The sequence below is a fragment of the Triticum dicoccoides genome, chromosome 2B (genome assembly GCF_002162155.2).
Source record: "Triticum dicoccoides isolate Atlit2015 ecotype Zavitan chromosome 2B, WEW_v2.0, whole genome shotgun sequence".
NCBI classification, from domain to species: Eukaryota; Viridiplantae; Streptophyta; class Magnoliopsida; order Poales; family Poaceae; genus Triticum; species Triticum dicoccoides.
The window spans coordinates 769,310,116-769,322,725 of NC_041383.1; the positions used below are offsets into that span (position 1 = coordinate 769,310,116).

At 43.3% G+C, this 12,610-nt stretch overlaps 1 long non-coding RNA gene across 1 annotated transcript; it reads right to left on the bottom strand.

Annotated features, from left to right (window-relative positions):
- Positions 1-7,512: 7,512 nt before the first annotated feature.
- Positions 7,513-10,417, bottom strand: LOC119368678. Its single transcript, XR_005176716.1, has 3 exons — positions 10,316-10,417; positions 9,508-9,587; positions 7,513-7,768 (listed from the first exon to the last, which is right to left on the bottom strand). It is a non-coding gene; the product is annotated as an uncharacterized LOC119368678 (long non-coding RNA).
- Positions 10,418-12,610: the final 2,193 nt, after the last annotated feature.

Sequence of the window (12,610 nt, forward strand, 5' to 3'; positions counted from 1 at the left end):
GGGGGGGTGAATAGGTAACTAACAACTTTTAGCTTTTCTTTACCAAATTTAAACTTTGCATCAAAGTAGGTTGTCTAGATATGCAACTAGGTGAGCAACCTATATGATGCAATAACAACAAGCGCACAAGCAAGCAAGGGATATAACACAAATAATCTTGCACAAGTAAAGGTACGAGATAACCAAGAGTGGAGCCGGTGAAGACGAGGATATGTTACCGAAGTTCCTTCCTTTTGAGGGGAAGTACGTCTCCGTTGGAGCGGTGTGGAGGCACAATGCTCCCCAAGAAGCCACTAGGGCCACCATATTCTCCTCACACCCTCACATAATGCGAGATGACGTGATTCCACTATTGGTGCCCTTGAAGGCGGCAACCGGACCTTTACAAAGAAGGTTGAGGCTCTCTCCACAACTTAATTGGAGGCTCCCAACGAAACCCCGAAGCTTCACCACAATGGAATGTGGCTCCAAAATGACCTCTTCCGTCTAGGGTGCCCAAGCACCCAAGAGTAACAAAAGCCACACAAGAAAGTATGGGGAAATCAAATATCCTTTGGTGGAAGTGTAGATCTAGGTCTCCTCCTTCAATCCCTAGAAAATCAACGAGTTTGAGTGGCTAGAGAGAGAGATCGGGCAAGAGAGCTTTAATGGCAGTAATGGAGGAGAGAGAGAGAGGCACCAGGAAGGTGGGAGGAAGGAGAAGCACCTCCTTAAATAGGCCCCAAGATCCAACCGTTATGTGCAGAAATGCATAGGAGCGGAACTTCCGGTGGTGCACCCGGTAGTACCAGTTTATCGAAACAAACCAGAAATTCCGCACAACCACTGCTCAACTACCGGGCAATATACAGAAATTAGACCCCTTAGTCCGGTAGTTGGACCGGAACTACCGCTGGGCCAGTAGTTCCTGGGCGGTGGGGTCCGAAGCGGTACTACCGCCCTGAACACCGGTAGTACCGGTTTATCAAGAAAAACCGGAACTACCGTTCCACCACCGGTCTACAACTGCACCCGGTACAGAAGGGAGTCACCCGTGAGCGGTACTAGGGACGGTGGTAAGACCGTAACTACTAGCTAGTGGTACAACCGCTCAAAGAAGCGGTACAACCACTCAAAGAAGTGGTACAACCGCCAAGAGAAGGATTGTGCACAACAGAGGATGGGGAACCTCTCTCTCCTTGAACGGAGGGTATATGGTGGGTGCAGAGAATGTGTACGTTAAGGATTCACCCAATACCTTCTGATGTGGATTCCCTCTTAATAGTACGGATCTCCTACGACCAAAGGAAATAAAATGTCGGAAACTCCGTCTTCGATCTTTTCCGCACAGAGGGAGAACCTAACCGTCTTGCGCCACACAAAGTGTACCTGAGAAAACTATGGCGCATGATTAGTCCACGTGTGTTGTCATCATCACCAAAACCCTAAGGCAAAGGATGCCCTAACACACAGTTATGGCTATGGTTTCTTCAGTCTCATTTTCAGTTTTGTTCAATCGAGACAGACTCGAGAGTTTTTACCCATCAAGAGGAATTCAGAAGGGAGATCATATCTCACCTTACCTATTTTTGATTGCAGCAGAGGGCCTTTCGTGCCTCCTGAAATCCAGTTCACAGTCATCTTCACTCACAGGTATTAGAGTGGCACCAACGGCCCCAGCCATGAACCACCTTCTATTTGCAGATGAGAACCTGTTGCTTTTCAAGTCTAGTGTTGAGGATGCAGAAAGAGTTTCAAACCTACTGAACATATATTGCAATGCTTCGAGTCAGAGAATAAATGCTGGAAAATCATTAATTTTTTTTCAGTAAAGGTTGCCCACAAGGACTCAGGGATGGAGTGAAAAACATCTTGAATGTTCATAATGAGTCCCTCAATGAACGATACCTTGGAATGCCGACAGATGTGGGTTAGTCAAAGAATGGGACGTTTAAATACTTGCCTGATAGGGTTTGGGAGAAAGTGAAGGGTTGGATGCAGAAGTTGTTATCGGCGGTAGAGAAGGACATCCTCATTAAGTCAGTAGCGCAAGCTATACCGGTCTTTTCAATGGCGTGTTTCAGGCTGCCAAGGGGACTGTGTGAGAATATCACATCTGTTATTCGTCAGTTCTGGTGGGGAAGCAGTAGGGGGAAACGCAAACCAGCTTGGGTATCGTGGGATATAATGACCAAACCAAAGCATATGGGAGGAATGGAGTTTAGGGACTTGGAGCTTTTCAACTTAGCTTTGCTCTCGAGACAGGCCTGGAAGTTATTGAATGAAACTGAATCACTGAGTGCAAGGTTGCTAAAGGCTATTTATTATCCGGATGTATCACTGCTTCAAGCTGAGTTGGGGTCGCACCCGTCTCAGATTTGGCGAGCGATCTTAGATGGAAGAGATGTGTTGGCTCAAGGTGTGGTCCGAAGAATTGGTGATGGAGCCTCTACGAGGATATGAGAGCATAACTGGATCCCACGAGTAAGTTACAAGAGACCAATTGCATCATTGGTTATAGCCCCGCCACTAATGGTTTCTGATCTTATTGAGACGACCACGACTTCTTGGAGAGAGGATCTGATCCGAGCAGTTTTCACTGAATTTGATGTGGAAGCAATATTGAAGATACCCCTGTGTACACGACGGATTGGTGACTTCTGGTCCTGGGGTGAAGAACCTCGTGGAAATTTTTTTGTCGGTTCTGCATACCGCATGTTGGTTCGAACTAAGTATGATAGAGAGGGCTAGCTTGATGAACGAGAGGGACCATCTTCTAGCGAGGGAGACAACAACGAATGGAGAGCCATCTGGAAGATTGAGGTACCAAGCAAAATCAAGGTTTTTCTGTGGTGACTCGCTCGACACTCGATACCATCGGGAGATGTCTTGCATAGGAGGAATATGGCGACGACAGGGGCATGCAGGTTGTGCGGGTCACCCGACTCTTGGAGACATGCGCTGCTGAATTGCCCTATGGCACGCTGCACTTGGGCGCTTTCTTCGGAGGCCAACAAGAATGCCCAAAGACGTGGTTATTTGCAATGATGAGAGCGCTAAAACCTGAAGATTTTGTTAGGTTTTCAGTCTCACTTTGGGCCATGTGGGGAGCAAGGAGGAAAGCATTGTATGAAGGCCTTTTCAAGTCACCCCAGACGACACATGGTTTCATAAACTCTTATATATCCGATTTCCAGTTCTTAACACCAACAAGAGCAGTATCAGGGGGTGGAGCCATGCAGCACCCAACTTGGATTGCTCCTCCTGATGGTTTTGCGAAGCTGGATGTGGACGCAGTTGTGGGTCGTGGGAGCCGGTTTGGAGCTGTAGCGGCGATTTGCAGAGATCAAGACGGCAATTTCCTCAGAGCATCGTCTTTTATCTACAAACATATCAAAGATCCTGCTACTCTAGAAGCATTGGTGGTAAGAGAGGGCCTGGATCTTGTAGCAGATCTAAACATCACAAGGGTACATGTTGCTATAGATTGCAAGGCTGTGGCAAATGAGATTGGTAGGAGAAGCAATGCGGCCTACGGTCCAGTGGTTAGAGAGATTGAGTTGCAAGCGTCCTCTTTTATTTCTTGTAATGTAGTTCATCAGTCTAGGAGCTCAAATTATGATGCTCACAACTTAGCAAAGCATGCTTTAACTCTGAGCGTTGGCCGCCTTGTTTGGTTAGGCAAGCGCAAAGGCATTCTATTCGTCCCTGTAAACATTGTGACGACGTAATAAAGCTTTGCAAGGTTGCCTAAAAAAGAACACATTCATTCCTCGATATCTATCCCCCGTAGGACCCGGCAGCGGCGGCGGCAGCAAGTATACTCGCAGACGGCAAGCCCGAATCCCCCAAACAAACCAGAGAGCGAGAGGATTTGGAAGACATCCCTCAGCTCTGAAGGAGATGGCGGGTGACTCCGCCGAGGGACAACAGTCTGAGTTCTTCAACGTGGTAAAGGAGATCATGTCCCTGCATAGGGAGCGCAGGGACCTGCTCGCCGGCCTCACCCCCGGGGTCTCCGTCTTGAAGCAGCAAGAGCTAGGGGAAGAAACCGTAGTCCGGAGGCTTGCCGGAAGGGACTACACATCCTCCGTCCATGGCCCGGTCCAGGTCCAGGAGATGGAGAAGGAATTGACCTCCACAAGGCAGTTCGATTCTATCATGCAGGACGCAGGGGACCTGAGCCACCGGATGTTGTCCATGGCGCGCGCTATCATCAAGCCTGGTAATGGTGCCACCCTCTCCTCGTACATGGCCGATGAGCTGCTTAACTTGACATCCGGATTAATACACCATGCAAGGAGGAGTACAAACGCACCACCGATAATGAGCTAGCAGTGGAGGAGGAGGAGCAGAGGAACACATTCTTGGATCTCTGCGACATGTTGCTACATCTTGAGCTAGCGTTGGTTTTCCCCGAAGAGGAGAGGGTGATGCAGCAAGTGTAGCGTAAGTATTTCCCTCAGTTTTGAGAACCAAGGTATCAATCCAGTAGGAGGCTCCTCAAAAGTCCCACGCACCTACACAAACAAACTGAGAACTCACAACCAACGCAATAAAGGGGTTGTCAATCCCTTCACGGCCACTTACGAAAGTGAGATCTAATAAAGATAGTAATGATATATTTTTGGTATTTTATAATATAGATGCAAAAAGTAAAGATGCAAATAAAAGTAGATTGGAAGCAAATATGATAGGAGATAGACCCGGGGGCCATAGGTTTCACTAGAGGCTTCTCTCGAAATAGCATAAGTATTACGGTGGGTGAACAAATTACTGTCGAGCAATTGATAGAAAAGCGCATAGTTATGAGATTATCTAGGCATGATCATGTATATAGGCATCACGTCCATAACAAGTAGACAGACTCCTGCCTGCATCTACTACTATTACTCCACACATTGACCAACTCCTGCCTGCATCTAGAGTATTAAGTCCATAAGAACAGAGTAACGCATTAAGCAAGATGACATGATGTAGAGGGATAAACTCATGCAATATGATATAAACCCCATCTTGTTATCCTTGATGGCAACAATACAATACGTGTCTTGCAACCATTTCTGTCACTGGGTAAGAACACCGCAAGATTGAACCCAAAGCTAAGCACTTCTCCCATGGCAACAAAGATAAATCTAGTAGGCCAAACCAAACTAATAATTCGAAGAGACTTGCAAAGATAACTCAATCATACATAAAAGAATTCAGAGAAGATTCAATTATTATTCATAGATAAACTTGATCATAAACCCACAATTCATCGGATCTTGACAAACACACCGCAAAAAGAGATTACATCGAATAGATCTCCACAAGAGAGGGGGAGAACATTGTATTGAGATCCAAAAAGAGAGAAGAAGCCATCTAGCTAATAACTATGGACCCGTAGGTCTGTGGTAAACTACTCACAACTCATCGGAGGGGCAAGGATGTTGATGTAGAGGCCCTCCGTGGTTGATTCCCCCTCCGGCTGAATGCCGGCGAAGGCTCCAAGATGGGATCTCGTGGATACAGAAGGTTACGGCGGTGGAAATTGTGTTTCGTGGTGCCCCTGGATGTTTTCGGGGTACGTAGGTATCTATAGGAGGAAGAAGTACGTCGGTCGCCGCCCGAGGGGCCCACGAGACAGGGGCGCGCTCTACAGGGGGGGGCTATCTCGTGGGGTCCTCGGGAGCTTCTTGACTTGCACTCCAAGCTCTCCGGATCACGTTCGTTCCAAAAATCACGCTCCCGAAGTTTTCATTCCATTTGGACTCGGTTTGATACTCCTTTTCTTCGAAATACTGACATAGGCAAAAAAAAACAGCAATACGGGCTGGGCCTCCGGTTAGTAGGTTAGTCCCAAAAATGATACAAATGTGTAAAATAAAGCCCATAAACATCCAAAAGGGGTAATATAATGAAGGAAATATGCCCTAGAGGCAATAATAAAGTTATTATTTATTTCCTTTTTTCATGATAAATGTTTATTATTCATGCTAGAAATGTATTAACCGAAAACATAATACATGTGTGAGTACATAGACAAACATAGTGGCACTAGTATGCCTCTACTTGACTAGCTCGTTGATCAAAGATGGTTGTGTTTCCTGACCATAGACATGAGTTGTCATTTGATTAACGGGATCACATTATTAGGAGAATGATGTGATTGACTTGATCCATTCCGTTAGCTTAGCACTTGATCGTTTAGTATGTTGCTATTGCTTTCTTCATGACTTATACATGTTCCTACAACTATGAGATTATGCAACTCCCATTTATCGGAGGAGCACTTTGTGTGCTACCAAACGTCACAACGTAACTGGGTGATTATAAAGGAGCTCTACAGGTGTCTCCAAAGGTACATGTTGAGTTGGCGTAATTTGAGATTAGGTTTTGTCACTCCGATTGTCGGAGAGGTATCTCTGGGCCCTCTCGGTAATGCACATCACTATAAGCCTTGCAAGCAATGTGACTAATGAGTTAGTTGCGGGATGATGCATTGCATAACGAGTAAAGAGACATGCCGGTAACGAGATTGAACTAGGTATTGAGATACCGACGATCGAATCTCGGGCAAGTAACATACCGATGACAAAGGGAACAACGTATGTTGTTATGCGGTTTGACCGATAAAGATCTTCGTAGAATATGTGGGAGCCAATATGAGCATCCAGGTTCCGCTATTGGTTATTGACCGGAGACGTATTTCGGTCATGTCTACATTGTTCTCGAACCTGTAGGGTCCGCACGCTTAAGGTTTCGATGACAGTTATATTATGAGTTTATGTGTTTTGATGTACCGAAGGAGTTCGGAGTCCCAGATGAGATCGGAGACATGACGAGGAGTCTTGAAATGGTCGAGACGTAAAGATTGATATATTGGATGACTATATTCAGACTTCTGAAAGGTTCCGAGTGATTCGGGTATTTTTTGGAGTACCGGAGAGTTACGGGAATTCTCCGGAAGTATATGGGCCTTATTGGGCCATACAAGAATAGAGGAGAGAGGCCAAAAGGAAGGAGGCCCGCGCCCCCCCTCTGGTCCGAATTGGACAAGGGGAGCAGCCCCTGCTCGACGCTCGCGAGCGTCAAGTTGAGGAGGCTTCGCTGATAGAGGTTGTTTGCGGGCTGGCTTGTTCGCTGCCCGTTAACTAAGTTTGCCCCGTTTGTTAATTCGAACGTTGTCGTGGCTGTTTCCATACTGCTTCGCGTACGTGTACGCTGCTTCTGTTGCTAAAAAAAGAAGTGTACGCTGCTTCCCAATTCTAAAAAAACAAAAAAAACGTGTACGGTGCTTCGTGAACTTTTTCGCGGCTGTTTCCTGTACCTTTTCGTGGCTGTTTCCTGAACTTTTTCGTGACTGTTTCGTGGCTGTTTCAGTTGTTTCAAAAGTTTGTACAATAATTTTGTTTCTGAATTTGTACAGTGAGAAATGCAGACCTGAGGATAATAATAACAATCAACAACTTTTAGTACAAGAATTTGTACTAATTGTTGTTTCTGAATTTGCAGCAATATATTTTCTAGTAATCTGAAGAGTAATTAGAATGAGAAAAAAAAACAAATGTTCAGTGTATATATAAAATTGAAGAGTAAAGTGAAGGGTAAATTCTTGTGTTGTTGAACAATATTCAGAAAAAAAAAAGAATCAGCAGAAACATTGTTTTGGCACAACTTGCTACAGAATGGGATAAATGTTCTCAAAGAAAAAACTAGTTTCACGAGTGGGCAGATATTTGTTGGCTCTCTTTGCATTTGTAATTCTATCCACTTTGTACATCTGTTCATCCATGTCTTTGTGCACCTGTAACAATTTAATTTATGTTAATTGTTGGAAAAGAACATTATCAAGTGCGAAGAAAAAAAGATTACTCGTAATATCAGCGAAAGTAGGCTTATGTACCACTACTGTATTTCCAAGGAAAATATGTTCCACATGAGATTAATTTGAATATGCGGAATCACTGAAGAATAGGAAGAAATTAAATAAAGTTAGGCCACAAAATCATATCTAACAACCCTCACTTGCTGTAAAATGTTGAATAAGATTAATGTGTACATGTTCATGCAGAAATGATTTCACCAGTGGTAGTTGAATTTCACTGTCTTTACGATTGACTATGTGATATAAGAACTTCTCACGAATTTCTTTAAAAATAAAAGTAGCTGAACCTTTTTAATGAACAAGTTTAAAGAATGGAATGAACAAGAATTGATTTAACAAATGTTGAACCGAATGAAACAGGTTTAATAAACAATTGTTCAACCATAAATAAGTAGTTGAACATCTTTTTTGTTAACAAATTGAACAAAAAAGAGATATGTAAATATATTGAAGAAAAAATCCAGGCAATTAGTAAAAATGTTTAACAAATGTTCAAAATTGTTTTTTTCTATTTAACCTATTCAAAATAAATGTTCAGTTTTTTTGTCGCAAACAAATGTTCCATTTTTATACAAAAATGTTCATCGTATATTACAAAATTGTTCACGGTATGTTTCAAAAAAACATTAACTATGCATTATAAAAATGTTCACGCATATTAAGAATATGTTCAACGAATACTACAAAAGTTCACTGTTATTTTGAATTTTTGTTCAGTGTATATTACACAAAAATGTTCAGTGTGTATTCGGAAATTGTTCAAGATAGATTACACAAAGTGTTCAATGTGTATTCAAAAAATGTTCAACGTACATTAAAAATGTTCAATGCCTACCAAAATTAAACAATAGATTTTAATAGGTTATAAGCAAAAATATGGAACGAATGAACTCTTAAGAATTTAGTTCAACAGAAAGTGAATAAGTTTAATAGATAATGAACAAATGTTGGAATGTTAATAAACATTAAAAAATTCCTTTTTACGCTTAAAGTTGATTAATTAAGAAACAAATACACAGAATGACAAGTTAATTAGAACCATGCTGAAGTAGATGATATTCTGCAGGGCAAACTCTGCAAAAGGCAATAAAATTAGAATATCACCCAGCACAAAAGGAAACATCACTCTGTTTCACCTTTTCTTATAAAAATATGGGACCAAACTTCACTGCATATGGAAGACATATGTCATGTTCAGATTGAGAATGATTGAAAAAATAGCACCCATGCAGAATAAGGAAAATTAGTTAGCAGAATAACACTATGAATCACCTTGCACATATTATTTGGGGACCAAACTTCACTAACTATGGAAGAACATCATCACGTCAGAACTGCCAAATTTGTGAGAAAGGAAACACATCCAAGCACCAACTAGTGTTCAGATTGAGAGGTTTCGCTTTTAAATTTCACTCGATCTACTCTAATTCTAGACTCAGGTAGCCAACCGGACCAGATTGTTCTTTCATAGCGGATATGTCAACCATATCTCGGGCGATATGAATGACTTTGTTGTTGTGCTAGAAAATGCCTACTTAACCATAGCGCATATGCTTTGCTAACCATTGCAGCAAATCCATGGGCACAACCACATGTTCGCGCACATTTAGAAGATGTTTGATTTAGTCTGGCATAAAGCTTCTCTGCAAAGGAGACACCTTACTAACAACTTTGGCCCAAGGAAGAGTAGAAAACCGTGACCGGAAAGTCGCAGTGGACCGTACAGGAACATTTTGGCCTAGAAAAAGAAACAGAGGAAGGTATAAAACTCGGAGTCATAAAACAACACCAAAAGTGAAGATAGTGCAAGAAAAGCTGATAGATAGTATACAAATGAATTGCTAACAAGTAAACTATTAAAAAAGGAAAGTGATTACTTAAGAATCATATGAGTTCAGGTCAAACAACAACAAAAAATATATAAACCAAACATTATTTTTAACCTTTTCATCACAGAAAAATTGTTCATAAGTCATGGACAGAGTGGACATACTTTTTCCTTAAGAAACCAAGTACTGTGATGACCAATCCTTCACATAAAAACACATGCAAGCACCAACTACTGGTATGAGCACCGAAGTATTTCCAAAAATCACACAAACCGACAACTAGTATGAGTAATCCCTACCAGAATGAATAAAACAACAACTAGGATGAGCAATCCCTACCAAAATCGAGCAAAACAACTACTGTGATGAGCAATCCCTACCAGATCGAACACATCAACTACTTGGCACCAATTCCTACCAAAAAGGGGCACGAGATTGATCTAGGGGTCAAGAAACAGGGACGAATTCCAACCAAAAGAAAGCCACACCTAGCAGATCGAACGAACAGAGCCGCATCAACCAGCTCCCCACTCCATACCAAACCATAATCGTAGAACTAAATGGATCGAGATCGAAACAGTAACTACAACATGCTTCTCAAATCTGCCATGAAAAAGATGGGAGATGAACAACGAACCTTGCGCAGCCATGGCGGCAACCAATTCGGCGAAGAGAAAACGCTAGCCTGGGAGTCACGAAGATAAAGAGAAGAAGCAAGCGAAGAGAGAAGAGAAACGCCGGCTGGGGAAGCGAGACGAGAAAGAGAGGAAAAGAAGGAAGCGAAGAAGGCCGAAGAGGACTCGAAACAGTAGTACAAGAGTCGAAAAGGGCCGGCCCGTCTAAACACTGGCTTCAGCGAAGCCACGACGTTGTGACGCTAATGAGCGTCAAATAAGATCCACCCCTCTTCCTTCTCCCTCTCCTCCTCTTTCCTTCTCTCCTACTCTAACAAGGAAAAGAGGAGTCCTACTCCCGGTGGGAGTAGGACTCCCCCCTTGGCGCACCTCCTCCCTAGGCCGCCCACCTCCCCCCTTGCTCCTTTATATACGGGGCAGGGGGGCACCCCAGAGACACAACAACAATTGATCTCTTGATCTCGTAGCCGTGTGTGGTGCCCCCCTCCATCATAGTCCTCGATAATATTGTAGCGGTGCTTAGGCGAAGCCCTGCGACGGTAGAACATCAAGATCATCACCATGCCGTTGTGATGACGGAACTCTTCCCCGACACCCTGCTGGATCGGAGTCCGGGGATCGTCATCGAGCTAAACGTGTGCTAGAACTCGGAGGTGCCGTAGTTTCGGTGCTTGATCGGTCGAGCCGTGAAGACGTACGACTACATCAACCGCGTTGTTCTAACGCTTCCGCTTTCAGTCTACGAGGGTATGTGGACACACTCTCCCCTCTCGTTGCTATGCATCACCATGATCTTGCGTGTGCGTAGGAATTTTTTTGAAATTACTACGTTCCCCAACAGTGGCATCCGAGCCTGGTTTTATGCATAGATGTCATATGCACGAGTAGAACACAAGTGAGTTGTGGGCGATATAAGTCATACTGCTTACCAGCATGTCATACTTTGGTTCAGCGGTATTGTGAGATGAAGCGGCCCGGACCGACATTACGCGTACGCTTACGCGAGACTGGTTTCACCGCCACGAGCACTAGTTGCTTAAAGGTGACCGGCGGGTGTCTGTCTCTCTCACTTTAGTTGAACCGAGTGTGGCTACGCCCGGTCCTTGCGAAGGTTAAAACAACACCAACTTGACAAACTATCTTTGTGGTTTTGATGCGTAGGTAAGAACAGTTCTTGCTCAGCCCATAGCAGCCACGTAAAATTTGCAACAACAAAGTAGAGGATGTCTAACTTGTTTTTGCAGGGCATGTTGTGATGTGATATGGTCAAGACGTGATGCTATATTTTATTGTATGAGATAATCATGTTTTGTAACCGAAGCTATCGGCAACTGGCAGGAGCAATATGGTTGTCGCTTTATTGTATGAAATGCAAACACCCTGTAATTGCTTTACTTTATCACTAAGCGGTAGCGATAGTCGTAGAAGCAATAGATGGCGTAATCGACAATGATGCTATGATGGAGATCAAGGTGTCACGCCGGTGACGATGGTGATCATGACGGTGCTTCAGAGATGGAGATCACAAGCAGAAGATGATGATGGCCATATTATATCACTTATATTGACTGCATGTGATGTTTATCCTTTATGCATCTTATCTTGCTTTGATTGACGGTAGCATTTTAAGATGATCTCTCACTAATTATCAAGAAGTGTTCTCCCTGAGTATGCACCGTTGCGAAAGTTCTTCGTGCTGAGACACCACGTTATGATCGGGTGTGATAGGCTCTACGTTCAAATACAACGGGTGCAAAACAGTTGCACACGCGGAATACTCAGGTTAAACTTGACGAGCCTAGCATATATAGATATGGCCTCGGAACACGGAGACCGAAAGATCGAACGTGAATCATATAGTAGATATGATCAACATAATGATGTTCACCATTGAAACTACTCCATCTCACGTGATGATCGGACATGGTTTAGTTGATTTGTATCACGTGATCACTTAGATGACTAGAGAGATGTCTGTCTAAGTGGGGGTTCTTAAAGTAATATGATTAATTGAACTTAAATTTATCATGAACTTAGTCCTGGTAGTATTTTGCAAATTATGTTGTAGATCAATAGCTTGCGTTGTTGCTTTCATATGTTTATTTTGATATGTTCCTAGAGAAAATTGTGTTGAAAGATGTTAGTAGCAATGATGCGAATTGGATCCGTGATCTGAGGTTTATCCTCATTGCTGCACAGAAGAATTATGTCCTTAATGCACCGCTAGGTGACAGACCTATTGCAGGAGCAGATGCAGACATTATGAACGTTTGGCTAGCTCAATATGATGACTACTT